The sequence below is a fragment of the Pan paniscus genome, chromosome 10 (genome assembly GCF_029289425.2).
Source record: "Pan paniscus chromosome 10, NHGRI_mPanPan1-v2.0_pri, whole genome shotgun sequence".
Taxonomy (NCBI): domain Eukaryota; kingdom Metazoa; phylum Chordata; class Mammalia; order Primates; family Hominidae; genus Pan; species Pan paniscus.
The window spans coordinates 74433693-74454880 of record NC_073259.2 but is presented as its reverse complement, the minus strand read 5'-3'; the positions used below and the strand labels follow the sequence as shown (position 1 = coordinate 74454880).

The 21188-nt window shown below is 37.0% G+C and overlaps 1 protein-coding gene across 2 annotated transcripts in view; it reads right to left on the bottom strand.

Annotated features, from left to right (window-relative positions):
* The window catches only part of ST8SIA1 (ST8 alpha-N-acetyl-neuraminide alpha-2,8-sialyltransferase 1), a 184145-nt gene extending 163764 nt beyond the window's left edge, over positions 1–20381 (bottom strand). Inside the window, exon 1 of one of the 2 annotated variants that reach the window (XM_055095864.2) lies at positions 19966–20381. The gene's annotated coding sequence lies outside the window, so the exon portion shown is untranslated. The remainder of the gene's footprint in view (positions 1–19965) is intronic. The other variant, XM_055095863.1, reaches the window with a different exon arrangement.
* Positions 20382–21188: the final 807 nt, after the last annotated feature.

Genomic DNA, 21188 nt, shown 5'->3' with positions numbered 1-21188 from the left:
TGACATGATGGGGGTTATCAATGGAGCTGCTTGGTTTAAGCCACAATAAACAAGTTACTTTACAGGAGTCACCCATTTTTCTTCCCACAAGCAAGAGAGGACGGTTGTAAAGCAAGCTGTTGGAAATTAGTATCGTTCTACTATATTTTAATTTTAATTTTTATTATTTTTAAAATAAATGCTATTGTGTATATTTGAGGTTTACAATATGATGTTATTGGATACATTTAAATAGTAAAATAGTTACTGTAGTGAAGCAGATTAATATATCTATCATCTCACATGGTCACTTTCTTTTTGTGGCAAGAGCAGCTAAAATGTGCTTATTTAATGAAATCCCGAATACGATATAATTTCATTAACTGCAGTCCTCATGTACATTAGATCTCTAGACTTGTTCATCCTACATATCTGCTACTTTGTATCCTTTGACCTTTATCACCCCATTTCCTTCACATCCCCCCACCCCAGTAACCACTGTTTTATTCTCTGTCTCTATGTATTTGACATTTTTTTAAAAGATTCCATATGTAAGTGAGATCATTAAATACATTTCTTTCTGTGTCTGGCTTATCTCACTTAGCATAATGTCCTCCAGGTCCGTCCATGTTGTGACAAATGGCAGGATCTCCTTTTTTAAGGCAGAGCAGTATTGTATCTCATATATATATGAGATATATATATGAGATATATGTAGATGAGATATATATATGAGATATATATAGATGAGATATATATATGAGATATATATAGATGAGATATATATATGAGATATATGTATATGAGATATATATGAGATATATGTAGATGAGATATATATATGAGATATATGTAGATGAGATATAGATGAGATATATGTAGATGAGATATACATATGATATATGTAGATGAGATATATATGAGATATATGTAGATGAGATATATATATGAGATATATGTAGATGAGATATATATGAGATATATGTAGATGAGATATATATGAGATATATGTAGATGATATATATATGAGATACATGTAGATGAGATATATATGAGATATATGTAGATGAGATATATATATGAGATATATGTAGATGAGATATATATATGAGATATTCATAAATGATATATATGAGATATATGTAGATGAGATATATATGAGATATATGTAGATGAGATATATATGAGATATGTAGATGAGATATATATGAGATATATATGAGATATATGTAGATGAGATATATATATGAGATATAGGTAGATGAGATATATATGAGATATATGTAGATGAGATATATATGTAGATGAGATATATATGAGATATACATAAATGATATATATGAGATATATGTAGATGAGATATATATGAGATATATGTAGATGAGATATATATGACATATGTAGATGAGATATATGAGATATATATGATATATGTAGATGAGATATATGTAGATGAGATATATGAGATATATGTAGATGAGATATATATGATATATGTAGATGAGATATATATGAGATATGTAGATGAGATATATATGAGATATATGTAGATGAGATATATATATGAGATATATGTAGATGAGATATATATATGAGATATATGTAGATGAGATATATATATGAGATATATGTAGATGAGATATATATGAGATATACATAAATGATATATGAGATATATGTAGATGAGATATATATATGAGATATATGTAGATGAGATATATATGATATATGTAGATGAGATATATATGAGATATCCCTATGTAGATGAGATATATATGAGATATATGTAGATGAGATATATATGAGATACATGTAGATGATATATATATGAGATACATGTAGATGAGATATATATGAGATATATGTAGATGAGATATCTATATGAGATATATGTAGATGAGATATATATGAGATATGTAGATGAGATATATGATATATATGAGATATATATGAGATATATATGAGATATATATGAGATATATGTATGAGATATATATGAGATATATATGAGATATATGTAGATGAGATATATATATGATATATGTAGATGAGATATATATATGAGATATATGAGATATATGTAGATGAGATATATGAGATATATGTAGATGAGATATATATATGAGATATATGTATATGAGATATATATGAGATATATGTACATGAGATATATATGAGATATATGTAGATGAGATATATATGAGATATATGTAGATGAGATATATATGAGATATATATGAGATATATGTAGTTGAGATATATATGAGATATATGTAGATGAGATATATATATGAGATATATGTATATGAGATATATATATATGAGATACAATACTGTTCTGCCTTAAAATATATCTGAGATACATATATATCAGATTATCTTTATCCATTTGCTCATCAGCAGACACACTGTTTCTCTATCATGGGCATTGTGAATAATGCTGTAATAAACATAAGAATGCAGATATCTTTATGAGTTGGTGATTTCATCTCTTTTGGGCATGTAACCAGAAGAGGGATTGCTGGGTCATATGGTTGTTCTACTTTTAATTTCTTTAGGAATCTCCATACTGTTTATCCATAGAGGCTACACCAATCTACATTCTTACTATAGGATTAAACCACTCTATTATATATTTAAATTAAAGCTGGAAATTTCTTGTTATCCTTCTGGGATTTGGGTATTGCTTAATATTCACTATGGAGGAGAGTTTGGACAATTCTAAGATTTCCTAATTAACATACTCAATTAAAATCAGGCAAAGGGTAGAAGAAGTCCCAGCAACAGCAAAGCCTTCCATTCACAATGACACTTATTCCAACTATGCACTCAGATGCATGTTTTGTGTCTTGGGTTTTTGTTGTTGTTTTGTTTCTTTTTCACTTTTTAAACAGTGGCTTCACCATAACCCTAGGACTTACCATGACAACATCGCTATGCCCCTAAAAGGCTCATTTTTGGTTTCCTGATATTTTCCTCCCACTATATAGCAGATGTTATGGTTTATTGTTCACCAGAATCCAATAATTGCATCAACCCAAGGCTGTTCTGTTTAGACATAACATGTAGTCTTGGATCCCCCAGTGGAATTCAAGTCAATCTTCTTTGCTTTATTTAACAGGTGGAGTAAACCCAGAACCCTGGTCTAACACATTCTTCCACTTCCCATCTGCATCAGTGGATTTAAGTTCATCCAGTCTGGGATAAAAATGGGACAAATTTGCCAAGACCCTTTAGGTAGAGTGATCACCTGGGCTAAAGTAATTTTTCTTCCTCCCAACTAATAACAAGGTGCAACCTGGCAATGTGCAAAGTTGACACATCTTTCTGGTTTTTCTTTCTTTTTTTTTTTTTACTGGCTTCAACTTCAAGGGGTCTGGCTTCCCCCACCTCTCTCCTCCAGCCCCATCAGTTATTTAATGTTCACTAAAGCAGTCTGTTGTAACCAGTACTTCTGGCTATTTCTTCCTCATTTTCTCTCCCCAGTGCATTTTGCCAACTCTTCAAAGGTCAATGCTTTATCATTCAATCTCCATCAGTAATATTTGTCCCTGCTAATCTGCCACAGATCTTCTGCTACTTCAAACCTAGGATGGGCAGGCAACCACCCTGGCTTCAAAATGTTGTCATGTTTCCATGCTGGCCAGGAAGGATTAAGTCTACTATAACCTGATTACAACTCTGGACAAGGTACAAAAAGCAACTGAGCAACTACCTGAGACCTCTAAAAGTAGGAGACAGCGTGGGAAGAGACATCAAAGCCTTAAGAATAACCAGTATAGCAGTGAATTTTCTAATTTTTCCCCTCTTTTATCACCCCACTTTGATCTAAGTTTGCCCAGTGCACAGCAGGCACAGATAAAAACTCCAAAAGAAACCCTCTTTTTCTTGACAGGGGACAGAAAAATACGCCCTTATTTATATTTTGTATTTCTTTAACACTATTTTTTCCATTTGTTTCAAGCATGTTTGTAATTGCTTATTGAAATGTTTTTATGATGACTGCTTTAAATTTCCTTTTGGATAGTTCCAACATCTCTATCAACTCAACGTTGGCATTGGTTAATTTTCTTTTCTCATTCATGTTAAGAATTTTCTGATTCTTAAAATGAGTGATTTTTATTGTATTCCGGACATTTCAGGTGTTGCTGTGAGACTCTAGGACTTACTTAAATCTTCTGGTCAAACAATTTTTTTCTGACACCAGGCCAGTGTGGGAGAGGAGAAAAGAGGAACCTTTTCATTACTGCTAGATGGGGATGGAAGTCCAAGCTCGCGCTGTGGTCTCTACTGACAGCACAGGGGAAGGAAGGGGTTCGTTACAGCCAGATGAGGGTGGAAGTCCAGTTTCCTCACTCAGCCTTTGCTGAAGGGGATGTAGCCAGTTTACTCTGGGTTGTAATGATTGCATTAGGGTAGTTAGTGTCTAAAATATTTCATTCTTTCTAGACGGCCACTTTCATGGTCCCTTAGCTAGAGAGAATTGCTTTTCTTTGGGATTTTTTGGCCTATGCCCATTGGTATTTCCAGACTGCCCCCTTCTCCAGTGCCCAGTCCAAGGTATGTAAATCAATAGCAACAATAACAAAACAGAAACAAGAAACTCTGCTAAAGTTTCTACAAGTCCCAGGTCTCTCGCCTGTCATCTCTCTACCTTCAAAAGTCTTCTGTGTTTGCTTCATAAATAATGTTTAGGATTTTTAACTGTAATTGGTGGGAGAACTAGGAAGAAGTTTGTCTATTTCATCTTATCCTATAACCAGAGAAAGCTGAATTGTCTTTTAAAACAGAATAATCAACTTTCTCCAGAAAATTTTAACAGGACTCCAGAAAATTTAACAGGACTCCAGAAAATTTTAACATGACATAATATTCAAAATGTTCAGTATGCAATCTAAAATTACTCAAAATATCAAAATCTACGAAAATGTGCTCAATTACCAAGGGCAAAGACAATCAAGAGATGACAACCCTGAGATGACTTAGATATTGGAATTATCAGAAAAATACATTACAGCAGCCATTATAACTATCCTGTGAGGCAAAGGTGAAAATTCTTAAAATGCATCAAAAGATAAAAGCTTTCAGCTAGAAATAGAAACTAAAAACAAATGATATCAAAACCTTACAATTGAAAAATACAATATTGGGAATAAAAATATCAGTGGATGGGTTCAATAGCAGAATGGAGGTGAAAAGGGAAGACACAATTAGAAGATAGGTTAAGGCAGGAGTCCCCAGCCCCGGGCCACAGACTGGTGGTCTGTTAGGAACCAGGCTGCACAACAGGAGGTGAGCTGAGGATGAGCGAGCATTACCGCCTGAGCTCCGCCTCCTGTCAGACCAGCAAGGGCATTAGATTCTCACAGGAATGCAAACCTTATTGTGAACTGAGCATGCGAGGGATCTAGGCTTCACATTCCTTATGAGAATCTAATGCCTGATGATGTGTCACTGTGTCCTAGCACCTCCAGATGAGACCATCTAGTTTCAGCAAAACAAGCTCAGGGCTCCCACTAATTTTACATTATGGTGAGTTGTATAATTATTTCATTATATATTAAAATATAGTAATAATAGAAATAAAGTGCACAATAAATGTAATGCCCTTGAATCATCCCCCACCCACCCCTTGCATGGAAAAATTGGCTTCCATGAAGCTGGTCCCTGGTGCCAAAAAGGTTGGGGACCACTGGTTAAGGGATTATTCAATCTGAAAAACAAAGTGAAAAAGAGATTAAAAATAAAATTAAGAGAGCTTTAGGAACATGTGAGACAATATTAAATGGTCTAATATTCGTACCATTAGCATCACGGAGGAAGAGGAGAAACAATTAGTAAAGGGAAATATATCAGAAGAAATAACACTGAAACTTCCCAGATTTGAGGAAAGGCATAAATCTACAGATTTAAGTAGTTTGGCACACTCCACACAGGGAAACCCAAGGAAAACCAAACCCAGACATGTGAGAATAAAATGCTAAAAATCAGAGGTTAAGAAAAGCCATGAAAGCAGCCATTAAAAATGCCACTTTACATATAAGGGAGGAACAATGTGAATGACTGTGGATTTCTCATCAGAAACTAGGGAGGCCGGAAAACTGTGGGACAACATCTTCAAAGTACCAAAAATAAATAAATAAATAACTGTCAACTCGCAATTCTATGTCCAGTGAAAATATCCTTCAGGAATAATGACAAAATAAACATATTCTCAAATGAAGGGTTCCTAAGAGAATTTGTTGCCAGTAGACTTGCTCTAAAACAAATGGTAAAAGACATTTTCCCAGCTTAAGAAAAATGATACCAGAGATCTCTGGAACTTCAGGAAGGAAGGAAGAACAACATAAGTAGGTCTGTATCTGGGTAAATATTTTAAAAATTGTTTTTCTCTTCCTAAGTTCTTTATACATAGCCATCAAAAAGAAAAATTGTAACATTTCTTGATGCAGGTTTTCAGTTTATGTAGATGTAAAACATGTGACAACTGTAACAGAAAAGGAAAAGTTAAAGGGTAGATTTCTACGCTTTCCTTGAAATGGCAAAATATTAACTCAAAGAAGACTGTTAAAGTTAAGTAGGTATATTGCAATCCTTAGAACACACACACAGGTGCACACACATGCTAGATAGCCAAAAAGCCAAAAATGATATAAAATACATCATGTAAAAAATCAGGCTGGGCGCAGTGGCTTACGCCTGTAATCCCATCACTTTGGGAGGCAGAGGCGGGCAAATCACGAGGTCGGGAAATCGAGACCATCCTGGCTAACATGGTGAAACCCTGCCTCTACTTAAAATATACAAAAAATTAGATGGGTGTGGTGGTGGGCGCCTGTAGTCCCAGCAAATCAGGAGGCTGAGGCAGGAGAATGGTGTGAACCCGGGAGGCGGAGCCTGCAGTGAGCCGAGATCACATCACTGCACTCCAGCCTGGGAGACAGACCAAGACTCCATCTCAAAAAAAAAAAAAAAAAAAAACAAGCCAACCAAAAGAAAAGTTAATAAAAGACTATCAAGTACTCAATGCCCACAAATATAAAAATGTAGATAAAATAGAATAATTGTTTGAATAACAGAAACTACCAAGATTCACTGATAAATTTGATAAAGAAATAGACAAAATAATCATATCTCCATTAAAGAAATATTAAGTTTTTACATACAAACGTTTCCACAAGAAAAGTCGATTCCCAGAGTATTTGACTGAAAAATTCTGGTGTACTTTCAAAGAAATAATATAAACTCTATACAATGTCTTTCCAGAAAATATAAGAGAAGAAAACATTCCTCAATTCATTTTATGAGACCAGCATAACCCAATACCCAAACCAGACATAGATATAGCAAGAAATAAAAACTATAGAAAAATATTCATAAATATGGACACAAAGATTTTCAACAAAATATTAGCTGATAGAATCTTGCAGCATGTGCAATATGTTAAAAAGATAATATATCATGACCAAGTGGGATTTTCCCAGTAATTCAAAGCTGATTCAACATTAAAATATCAATCAATATGGTTTACAATATCAACAGAAAATATTACATAATCATCTCAATAGATGCAAAAAAGCACGTTATAAAATTTAATAGCCGCTGATATAGACTAGGAATATAAATTTCATTAGCCTAATCAAGGACATCTAAAAAATCTCTACATTCTACATCAGACTTAATGATAAAAGAATAAATGCTTTGCCCCTGATAATGGGCAGCTACAAAGAAACAAAAAACAAGCAAACAAACAAAATAACCTATATACTACATTATAGTTAACAATTAAAGATGTAAGGCTTTCCCCTAAGATCATTGATGAGGCAAGGATGTCTGTTTTCACCTCTCCTATTTAATATCATATTGATAGTCCTAGCCACTGCAATAAAGCAAGAAAAGAATAAATGGCCTACAGATTGGACAGGAGCAAATAAAATTATCTCTATTTACAGATAAATGACCATCTACACAGAAAGTCTAAAGTAATCTAACAAGACGCTCCTAAAACTAATAAATGAATTTAGCAAGGTTCCAAGATACAAGGTCAATATATAAAAATTAGTTGTATTTCTATATTCTAGCAACAAACAAGTGGAAACCAAAATTGGGTGGGGGGTGGGTAGCACCATTTAAAATAGCATCAGAAATACAAATAAATGAAATATGTACACATTTAACAAGATATGTGCAAGATAAGTATGCTCAGAAATATTAGTCACTGATGAAAAAAGCCAAAGAGACCAAAACAAATGAAGAGATAATGTGACCACAGATTGTGTTAATCAATATTGTTGAGTGCCACTTGTCTCAAAATTTATCTATAGATTTAAGGCAATTCTAAACAAAATCCCAGCAGGACTTTGTAGAGATATTAGCAAACTTATTCTAAAATTTGTATGGAAAGGCAAAGGACCTAGAATAGCCAAAACAATCTTGAAAAAGAAGAACAAAGTTGGAGGATTCATATTATAATTACATAATTTCAAGACCAAAAATAAAGCTACATAGTGAAAACTGTGTGGTGTTGGTGAAAGGACAAATATAATAATGATGCAGAATAGGGAACCCATAAATAGATTCACAAAAATATAGGCAATGATTTTTTTTACAAAGACACAATGGAAGTTTAATGGAGCAAAAATAGTCATTTCAACAAATGGTGTTAACTCAAATGGATCATAAGCCTAAATGTAAAATATAATAGCATACAACTTTAGGATGAAAACAAAGGAGAAAATTTTTGTGACCTTGAGTTAGGCAAAGATTCCTTGGATATGATATAAAAAGCACAAGCCATTTTTTTAAAAAGTTGATGAAATCAATACCAGCAAAATTAAATTATTTCAGCCTCTGAAAAACACTTTCAAAATGAACTGAAAGCCACAAACTGAGAAAAAAATGTTTACAACAAATTTTATTACTGACAAAGGGCTTGTATAAAGAGTAAAGAAGGGTCACAGGCAAGACAGCCAAATAGGAACAGCTCCAGTCTGCAGCTCCCAGTGAGATCAATGCAGAAGGTGGGTGATTTCTGCATTTCCAACTGAGGTATCCGGCTCATCTCATTAGGACTGGTTAGACAGTGGTTGCAGCCCACAGAGGGCAAGCCAAAGCAGGGTGAGGCATTGCCTCATCCAGGAAGCACAAGGGGTTGGAGAACTCCCTCCCCTAGCCAAGGGAAGCCATGAGGGACTGTGCCATGAGGAACGGTGCATTCTGGCCCAGATACTACACTTTTCCCATGATCTTCACAACCCGCAGACCAGGAGATTCCCTCGGGTGCCTACGCCCCCAGGGCCCTGGGTTTCAAGCACAAAACTGGGTGGCTGTTTGGGCAGACATCAAGCTAGCTGCAGGAGTTTTTTTTTCATACCCCAGAGGTGCCTGGAATGCCAACTAGACAAAACCACTCACTCCCCTGGAAAGGGAGCTGAAGCCAGGGAGCCAAGTGGTCTAGCACAGTGGATCCCATGCCCACAGAGCACAGCAAGCTAAGATCCACAGGCTTGAAATTCTCACTGCAAGCACAGCAGTCTGAAGTTGACCTGGGACACTCGAGCTTGGTGGGGGGAGGGGTGTCCACCATTACTGATGCTTGAGTAGGTGGTTTTCCCCTCACAGCGTAAACAAAGCCACCAAGAAGTTCAGACTGGGTGGAGCCCACTGAAGCTCCATAAAGCCACTGTAGCCAAACTGCCTCTCTAGATTTCTCCTCTCTGGGCAGGGTATCTCTGAAAGTAAGGCAGCAGCCCTAGTCAGGGGCCTATAGATAAAACTACCATCTCCCCAGGACAGAGCACCTGGGGGAAGGGGCGGCTGTGGGCACAGCTTCAGCAGACTTAAACATTCCTACCTCCCAGCTCTGAAGAGAGCAGTGGGTCTCCCCAGCACAGTGCTCGAGCTCTGCTAAGGGACAGATTGCTTCCTCAAGTGGGTCCCTGACCCCCATGCCTCCTGACTGGGAGACATCTCCCAGCAGGGGTTGACAGACACCTCATACTAGAGAGCCCCAGCTGGCATCTGGTGGGTGACCCTCTGGGACAAAGCTTCCAGAGGAAGGAACAGGCAGCAATCATTGCTGTTCTGCAGCCTCTGCTGGTGATACCCAGGCAAACAGGGTCTGGAGTGAACCTCTAGTAACTCCAGCAGACCTGCAGCTGAGGGGCCTGACTGTTAGAAGGAAAACTAACCAACAGAAAGGAATAGCATCAACATCAACAAAAAGGATGTCCACACAGAAACCATATCTGAAGCTCACCAACATCAAAGACCAAAGGTAGATAAATTCAAGAAGATGAGGAAAAACCAGCGCAAAAAGGCTGAAAATTCCAAAAAGCAGAACACCACTTCTCCTCCAAAGGATCACAAGTCCTTGCCAGCAAGAGAACAGAACAAAGCTGGACAGAGAATGAATCTGACAAACTGACAGCAGTAGGCTTCAGAAGGTGGGTAACAACAAACTCCTTCAAGCTAAAGGAGCGTGTTCTAACCCAATGCGAGGAAGCTAAGAATCTTGAAAAAAAGGCTAGAGGAACTGCCAACTAGAATAACCAGTTCAGGGAAGAATATAAATGACCTGATGGAGCTGAAAAACACAGCACCAGAACTTTGTGAAGCATACACAAATATCAATAGCTGAATCAATCAAGCAAAAGAAAGGATACCAGAGATTGAAGATCAACTTAATGAAATCAAGCATGAAGACAAGATTAGAGAAAAAAGAACGAAAAGGAACGAACAAAGCCTCCAAGAAATATGGGACTATGTGAAAAGACCAAACCTACATTTGATTGGTGTACCTGAAAGTGACGGGCAGGATGGAACCAAGTTAGAAAGTACTCTTCAGGATATCACCCAGGAAAACTTGCCCAGCTTAGCAAGACAGGCGAACATTCAAATTCAGGAAATACAAAGAACACCACAAAGGTACGCCTCAAGAAGAGCCACCCCAAGACACATAATTATCAGATTCACCAAGGTTGAAATGAAGAAAAAAATGTTAAGGGCAGCCAGAGAGAAAGGTCGGGTTACCCACAGAAGGAAGCCCATCAGACTAACAGTAGATCTCTCTGCAGAAACCTTACAAGCCAGAAGAGAGTGGGGGTCAATATTCAACATTTTTAAATAAAAGAATTTTCAACCCGGAATTTCATATCCAGCCAAACTAAGCTTCATAGGTGAAGGAGAAATAAAATCCTTTACAGACAAGCAAATGCAGAGAGATTTTGTCACCATCAGGCCTGTCTTACAAGAGCTCCTGAAGGAAGCACTAAATATGGAAAGGAAAAACTGGTACCAGCCACTACAAAAACATACCAAATTGTAAAGACCATCGACACTATGAAGAAACTGAATCAACTAACGGGCAAAATTAGCAGCTAGCATCATAATGACAAGATCAAATTCACTCATAATAATATTAACCTTAAATATAAATGGGCTAAATTCCCCAATTAAAAGACACAGACTGGAAAATTGGATAGAGTCAAGACCCATCGGTGTGCTGTATTCAGGAGACCCATCTCACATACAAAGACACACATAGGCTCAAAATAAAGAGATGAAGGAATATTTACTGAGCAAATGGAAAGAAAAAAAAAGCGGGGGTTGCAATCCTAGTCTCTGATAAAACAGACTTTAAACCAACAAAGATCAAAACAGACAAAGAAGGGCATTACCTAATGCTAAAGGGATCAATTCAACAAGAAGAGCTAACTATCCTAAATATATAGGCACCCAATACAGGAACACCCAGATTCATAAAGCAAGTTCTTAGAAACCTACAAAGAAACTTAGACTCCCACACAATAATAGTGAAAGACCTTAACACCCCACTGTCCATATTAGACAGATCAACAAGAGAGAAAATTTTCAGGACTTGAACTTAGCTCTGGACCAAGCAGACCTAATAGACATCTTCAGAACTCTTCACCCCAAATCAACAGAATATACATTCTTCTCAATACCACATTGCACTAATTATAAAATTGACCCCATAATTGAAGTAAAACACTCCTCAGCAAATGCAAAAGAACAGAAATCATAGCAAACAGCCTCTCAGACCACAGTGCAATCAAATTAGAACTCAAGATTAAGAAACTCACTCAAAACTAGACAACTACATGGAAACTGAACAACCTGCTCCTGAATGACTACTGGGTACATAACGAAATGAAGGCAGAAATAAAGATGTTCTTTGAAGCCAGTGAGAACAAAGACACAACATACCAGAATCTCTGGGACACGGCTAAAGCAGTGTTTAGGGGGAAATTGATAGCACTAACTGCCCACAGGAGAAAGCAGGAAAGATCTAAAATCGACTTCCTAACATCACAATTAAAAGAACTAGAGAAGCAAGAGCAAACACATTCGAAAGCTAGCAGAAGACAAGAAATAACTAAGATCAGAGCAGAAATGAAGTAGATAAGAGACACGAAAAACCCTTCAAAAAATCAATGAATCCAGGAGCTGGATTTTTGAAAAGATCAACAAAATACATAGACCACTAGCCAGACTAATAAAGAAGAAAAGAGAGAAGAATCAAATAGATGCAATAAAAACTGATAAACGGCATATCACCACTGATCCCACAGAAATACAAACTATCATCAGAGAATACTATAAACACCTTTACGCAAATAAACTAGAAAATCTAGAAGAAATGGATAAATTGCTAGACACATACACCCTCCCAAGACTAAACCAGGAAGAAGTTGAATCCCTGAAAAGACCAATAACAAGTTCTGAAATTGAGGCAGCCTACCAACGAAAAAAAAGCCCAGGACCAGATGGATTCACAGCTGAATTCTACCAGAGGTACAAAGAGGAGCTGGTACCATTCCTTCTGAAACTATTCCAGACAATAGAAAAAGAGAACCCCTCCATAAACTCATTTTATGAGGCCAGCATCATCCTAATACCAACATCTGGCAGAGACACAACAAAAAAAGAAAATTTCAGGCCAATATCCCAGATGAACAGGGATGCAAAAACCCACAGTAAAATACTGGCAAACCGAATCCAGCAGCACATCAAAAAGCTTATCCACCACAATCAATTTGGCTTCATCCCTGGGATGCAAGGCTCGTTCAACATACACAAATCAATAAACGTAATCCATCATATAAACAAAACCAATGACAAAAACCACATGATTATCTCAATAGATGCAGAAAAGGCCTTTGACAAAATTCAACAGCCTTTCATGCTAAAAACTCTCAATAAACTAGGTACTGATGGAACATATCTCAAAATAATAAGAGTTATTTATGACAAACCCACAGCCAGTATCATACTGAATGGGCAAAAGCTGGAAGCATTCCCTTTGAAAACTGGCACAAGACAAGGATGCCCTCTCTCACCACTCCTATTCAACATAGTGTTGGAAGTTCTGGCCAGGGCAATCAGGCAGGAGAAAGAAATAAAGGGTATTCAATTAGGAAAAAGGAAATCAAATTGTCCCTGTTTGCAGATGACATGATTGTATATTTAGAAAACCCCATCATCTCAGCCCAAAATCTCCTTAAGCTGATAAGCAACTTCAGCAGTCTCAGGATACAAAATCAATGTGGAAAAATCACAAGCATTCCTATACACCAATAACAGACAAACAGAGAGCCATATCATGAGTGAACTCCCACTCACAATTGCTTCAAAGAGAAATAAATACTTAGGAATCCAACTTACAAGGGATGTGAAAGACCTCTTCAAGGAGAATTACAAACCACTGCTCAAGGAAATAAGAGAGGACACAAACAAATGCAAAAACATTCCATGATCATGGACAGGAAGAATCAATATCGTGAAAATGGCCATACTGCCTAAAGTAATTTATGGATTCAATGCTATCCCCATCAAGCTACCATTGACTTTCTTCACAGAGTTAGGAAAAAACGACTTTAAATTTCATATGGAACCCAAAAAGAGCCCGTATAGCCAAGACAACCCTAAGCAAAAGGAACAAAGCTGGAGGCATCATGCTACCTGACTTCAAATTATACTACAAGGCTACAGTAACCAAAACAGCATGGTATTATTACCAAAACAGATATATAGACCAATGGAACAGAACAGAGGCCTCAGAAATAATGCTACACATCTACAACCATCTGATCTTTGATAAACCTGACAAAAACAAGCAATAGGGAAAGGATTCCCTATTTAATAAATGGTGTTGGGAAAACTGGCTAGCCTTATGCAGAAAACTGAAACTAGACCCCTTCCTTACACCTTACACAAAAATTAACTCAAGGTGAATTAAAGACTTAAACATAAGACCTAAAACCATACAAACCCTAGAAGTAAAACTAGGCAATACCATTCAGGACATAGGCATGGGCAAAGATTTCATGACTAAAACACCAAAAGCATGGGCAACAAAAGCTAAAATTAATAAATGGGATCTAATTCAACTAAAGAGCTTCTGCTCAGCAAAAGAAGCTACCATCAGAGTGAACAGACAACCTACAGAATGGGAAAATTTTTGCAATCTATCCATCTGACAAAGGGCTAATATCCAGAATCTACAAAGAACTTAAACAACTTACAAGAAAAAACAAACAACCCCATCAAAAAGTGTGCAAAGGATATGAACAGACACTTCTCAAAAGAAGACATTTATGCGGCCAACAAACATATGAAAAAAAGCTCATCATCACTGGTCATTAGAGAAATGCAAATCAAAACCACAATGAGATACCATCTCACGCCAGTTTTAATGGTGACATAAAAAAGTCAGGAAAAAACAGATGCTGAAGAGAATGTGGAGAAATAGAAACGCTTTTACACTGTTGGTGGGAGTGTAAATTAGTTCAACCATTGTGGAAGACAGCATGGCGATTCCTCAAGGATCTAGATCCAGAAATACCATTTGACCCGGCAATCACATTTCTGGGTATATACCCAAAGGATTATAAATCATTCTACTATAAAGACACATGCACACACGTTATGTTTACTGCAGCACTGTTCACAATAGCAAAGACTTGGAACCAACCCAAATGTCCATCAGTGATAGACTGGATAAAGAAAAGGTGGCACATACACACCATGGAATACTATGCAGCATAAAAAAGATGAGTACATGTTTTTTGCAGGGACATGGATGAAACTGGCAACCATCATTATCAGCAAACTAACACAGGAGCAGAAAACCAAACATCGCATGTTCTCACTCATAAGTGGGACTTGCACAATGAGAACACATGGACACAGGGAGGGGAACATCACACACCGGGGCCTGTCGGGGGGTGAGGGGGCTAGGGGAGGGATAGCTTTAGGAGAAATACCTAATGTAGATGACAGGTTGATGGGTGCAGCAAACCACCATGGCACGTATATACCTGTGTAACAAACCTGCATGTTCTGCACATGTATCCCAGAACTTTAAGTATAATAAGAAAAAAAGGTTAAAAAAAAGTAAAGAAGTCTCAAAACTCAGCAGTAAGACAATTAAAAACAGTTTAAAAAATAGGCAAAAGATTTTAAGACAGTTTAGCAAAATAATTATACAAATGGAAAATAAGCACATGAACAAATGCACATTATCATTATTCATTACGAATAATTATTTAAAACTACAGGAAGTTATCACTAAACACCTATTAGAATAGCTTTATTTATTCATTTATTTACTTATTCATTTACTAAAAGCCATTAACAATACCAGATGCTGGTAAGGATGCAAAACAGCTAAAACTCTCACACATGACTGATGGAAATGCAAAATGGCACAGCTACTTAAGACAACAGTTTGACAGTTTCTCATATAGCTACACATTAATTACTATATGACTCAGCAATTCCATTCCCAGTTATTTATCAAAGACAAATACAAATTTATATTCACACAAAAACCTGTACATAGATGTTTATAGCAGCTTAATTTATAAACTGCCAGAAACTGGAAACAGCACAAACGCTCTTTAGCTTGTGGATGATAAACAAACTCTGGTCCATCCATAAAAAGGAATATGATTCAGCAATTTTTAAAAATACCCAACTTGATACCAAGCAAAAATAAATCTCAAATACATCATGTTAGGTGAAAAAAACCATAGGCTACATGCTGTATGATTCCAATTATACAATATTTTGGAAAAGGCAGAACTACAGGGAGAGAGGATAGATCAGTGGTTGTCAGAGGTTGGGACTGGAGAGTGATCTGATGCCAAAGGGATATTGAGAAATGTTCTTTTCATGATGAAACTCTTATGTATCTTGATTGGGTGGTGGTGATCCTATGACTCTATGCATGTTTCACAATTCAAAGAATGGTACACTAAATAGTAAATTTTACTATATATAAAATTAAAATATAATCAGACATACATTTCTAAATAAATTAAATTTTAATCTTGTTAGATTCTCTCTCCATGTAGTTTTTATCAACCCAGTGTGCTTTTGCCTTATATCTAGCCACAATTCTATGAGTATAGCGTAAGTGGAAAACAGACTTTTATGGATAATCAGTAGTCTCCACCATATAAAGTTTAATTCTGCATGAAATCATTCTCTAGTACAAACCCTTTCTATATAGATCCACAAATAAAATTATGTGAAGATTAAAAATTTTCAGGTTGCAGAGCAAAAACATTGTGCCAATTCTGTCCTCTATGTAGAAGCTTGGTAAGACCATTGCAGGCTGTTTGATAAACTACAAAGAGAAGAGAAAACCAACTGCAAGGGACTAGACAGAGGAAAAAATGAAAGTACAAGGCAGGGTAAAAGAGAAGAATACAGTGTAAACAGAGAGGAGAGACAGGATTAGAAAGGGAAGACAAGATAAATGGGGAATAAAATATGAAAAAATAGAGAGTGTATGAAATTTTTATATCTTTGTTATGCGGAATAATTTTTCATGGTTGTAACTATAAAGCAAAACTGAAGTCAATTGGGAACTATGTGTTACTTTGTTTTGGTAAGTTAAATTAAGTTTCTCACACAATGAGACAAATTACTAAAAGTCTCCCTTATTACAAAAATATTGCCAATTATTTCTCCTTAGTTCTAGCTTATAAAATATCACTGTCTATCTCAGAAAATGAAATTATCTAAATGTCCTTTTAAGAGTATCTCTGATGCTGGTTCTCACGTCCTTCAAATGTAGAAAAACTACTTTCTCCATAAATGTTAAGTTGCAAACAACATTGAAATCAATTTATAAGCTAGATAAAGACTACCATAAAGTTTCCACAAAAGTACACTCACCTCATGCTGCTGATGTAAGCATTTAACATAAAAGGTTTATATATGCAGTTCTCTGGAACCTCTCTCTAAAAGTTCGCAATCCCTATCCATCCCAAACAACCAGAGAACAACCTGTCTGCAAATCTGAGCGCAGTCTGCTTTTCTGCTTTCTACTACACTTGGTGCCATTTTGGTCTCTCTCAAGGCCTTCAGCTTTGTGTTGAAAAGGGGACCCCTCTCCTCCCTCTCCATCAGCAATATCAAGGTCAGGGAAGCATTTTTAAAAGTTTCTGCTTAGGTCTGATTCTCCATACCACAGCATATATTTGAATTATGACATGCGTGTCAGTGATTTTCAACCAAGGAGATGTTGTTCTCAAGGTTTGGCAATGTCCAGAGACATTTTTGGCCATGATTACTGGGGGAAGGATGCTACTGGCATCTAATAGGTGGAGGCCGGGAATGCTGCTTAATTCTACAACACACAGGACGATCTTCCACAACAAAGAATTAATTAATTCAAAATATCAGTAGTGCCAAGGTTGGGAAACACTGATCTATATATATATATTTCAACATCTACCTCTTTATCTGTATCTATTTTTAAACCAAGTAGTCGTTTGGGGTTTCTGGTAGTTTTTGTAATTAGGGATGTTTGGAGTTTTCAGGTAAGCATGTTTGGTTGGTTAAGAGACCACCCAGATTAATTAGCAGACTCACTGGAGACCTTGAATAATGTCTTCAGTAATACTGAGCATTGGGAACTTGTTTCTGACTCAAGCTGCAGAACCCTGGTTTATGTAGCCACATAAACTCTGAAGAGGAACACTGTCTCTTTCAGAGTGGAAACTTCCACAGTTCTAACGTTTTCACTTCCTCCCTTCACAAGGGAAATAATAATATTCTTGTGAAACTTAAAAAATAATACCAAAAAGCGAGAGAAAAAAAGGAAACAAGCTTTAAGCATGAAATACCAGCATAATTATACTTGCAAATACTTGGATAATTACTACTTCTTTACCTGGCATTATAGTACATTAATAACATAATAGTAAACTGAATTTACCCTTAAATGGATCCTTAGGCTCAAGTAATATTGTTCATCTCTAAAAGGCACTAGAAGTACAAAACAAGTTCACCCTGGTAAGTGGATAGATAATTTATAATATAAAATAAATCCAATAAAATTATTGATGTCTTCTTTAAAACTAAAAAAGTATTAAAATGCTTTTGTCACTCTGACAAAAGCATTCAAATGGGGGATAAATGAGAGTGAAGCAGAAAACTTTAGTTTGCAAGTTCCAATTTCCTCTGTAAGAGTCAAAAGATAAGGTTAACTTTTGAGGCATCCTATCAATACTTTAGAAACCAGTGTTGGTTAAGTATAATGAAGAAAAAATTAATCATTGTGTTGCTTTATGTGCATTTACAATTTTTTTATTTTAAAAAATTTCTATGGGTACATTTATGGACATATTTAAGAGTCTTTACAACAACAAAAAAATTCACTCTATTGGACTTATAGAAATATTAAGAATAAAATCTATGTTTAAATATTTCAAAATTTTAATTGGCTACATTAATAAGTTTTTATTTATAGTTGCATAAGGAGTTTGTGAATATTTGGAAATACCTAGATTAAAGATTAAACAGACATTACTTGACATACAAATAAAAGTAAGGGGATAAAGTCCTCTGTAAAACTACAAGTTTTACAAAATATAGAGACAGCCAAGTAAAAACGGGTTCTGGAAGAATCTCCCACCAGCCTGCACAGTGGGGGGACGGGGCGGGACCTCGGGAAGTTCGCGTTGTTTGCAGCGGGGAGGATCCCGGCCTCTCCTGTCCCTGGGATTCAATCTGAGATGAAGGCCTGTTAAGAGGAACGCCTCTCGCTTTGCTGATTTTTTTTTTCCTTTCACCCAATAAATTCCACTCCTCGCCCTTCTGTGTGTCCACGAGCCTAATCTTTCCTAGTCATGTGACAACAGCCCGTTTTTTTCCTACAACAGTATCATTTGGTGTCTGCCCCTGATTTAGGTCACTCTAATTATAATGTCATAAGAAAAAAGCAAGCCCACAGAGAGAACGCCTTGGTCAGAGAAGACCACATTGCTCCATTATAAAATCCTTCTCCCCCTGCATCAAAACTCATGTTTAAGAGTCCATATTTGAGAACCAGACTAACTGGGTTTAATTTCTGTGGTTCTACCACTTAATAGTGGTATCATCTTAGGCAAATATTAAATGTGTTGAACCATTCTCTGACTGTTTATTCATTTATAAATGATAATAACAATAGAACCTGCCCTATAGGGTTGCTATGAGGATTGAATGAGGTAACATTTTTAAAGAACGTGGCATAATAAATGGAAGATGGGTAGCATTATTATATATTACTCTCTTAGCACTGAAACCATTCTCCCTATTCCCTATGATAGGCAGGGCTGTTACTTTTTTAACATGTTATATATCCAATCCTGAAAATCAGAACGGAAACTAGCGAAAAGCTTTCAAAATTTATCCTTGACTTCAACAAACTGTGACAGAAATATAAAGTTACTTTTACTAAAGCATTCTGTTAACTCATGTCATAAATACAAAAAAAAAATGTACAGGGTTGAAAATAAAACCTAAGATATATCATTGAGTTCTGATTAAAAACACTCAACAAATCAGACTGAGATAACATTTAGAATAAAGGAGACATAGAGACCTTCACGGGGATGGTGACAAAGACGTGGGGATGGTTGACATTTGCTGGAATGCTTACTGTACACCACACACTCTTCTGAGTACCTGACATACGATGGCTCAAACTGGTCCTCAGCATCCTTGTGAGAGGTGACAGCATGCTGGCAGCCCTGGCAGCCCTCGCTCGCTCTAGGCGCCTCCTCGGCCTCGGCGCCCCCTCGGCCTCGGCGCCCACTCTGGCTGCGCTTGAGGAGCCCTTCAGCCCGCCGCTGCACTGTGGGAGCCCCTTCCTGGGATGGCCGAGGCCGGAGCCGGCTCCCTCAGCCTGCGGGGAGGCGTGGAAGGAGAGGCACGGCTGGGAACCGCGGCTGCGCGCGGCGCTTGCGGGCCAGCTAGAGTTCCGGGTGGGCGTGGGCTTGGCGGGCCCCGCCCTCGGAGTGGCCCGCGGGCCCCGCCGGCCCCCCAGGCAGTGAGGGGCTTAGCACCCTGGCCAGCAGCTGCGGAGGGTGCTCCGGGTCCCCCAGCAGTGCCGGCTCACCGGCGCTGCGCTCGATTTCTCACCGGGCCTTAGCTGCCTCCCCGCGGGGCAGGGCTTGGGACCTGCAGCCCGCCATGCCTGAGCCTTCCCCAAGGTGTCTACATGCTGGAGGGGGAGGAAAATGCATCAGGTCACACCAGACAATCTGGATCAAAAAGGCATACTTCCTCCTACCATGAAAAAATAGCCTCTCCACTTTAAAATATTAAATGAAAAATACATGTTGTATATGTGAAAGTTATAGAAAAGGGCTAATTATAAAAAAATAGTTTAGTGCCAATACTGGTTCATAAATTCTTATTTTTAACTAATGCTGTTAAAATGCATACCAAAATCTTTCTTCTTAGTGACAATCCTGGCCTGAATCACTGAAATTTATACAAACAAATTACATTCAAAGAAAAATCTGTGTTTAAAGACAGGGCCTTAAAAATGTTTCTCTAGTTGAACTAGATATTCAATAGATTCATAAAACTTTCATTGCCAAACCGTACAAAACATTTATTTTTAAAAGCTCTGCCTCTGTATTATCTATGCCAAGTAAAATAGAATTTTATTTGGATTAAATGTCTTTGAGACATTTATAAGGCTCACTATTTGCAGGGAGGTCTATTTTACTAAATTAAAAAATGTCACTGAGACAAAGCAACTAAGTGTTAAATAACTTACTTTCCTATTTCAGACATAAATCTGTGTAGGTAGAGATGGTCTTGATTAACTATGATAGAAGCAATCTGGCATCATACCTAGATGTCACCAACATTTTAAGCAATGGAAAAAAAATAACATG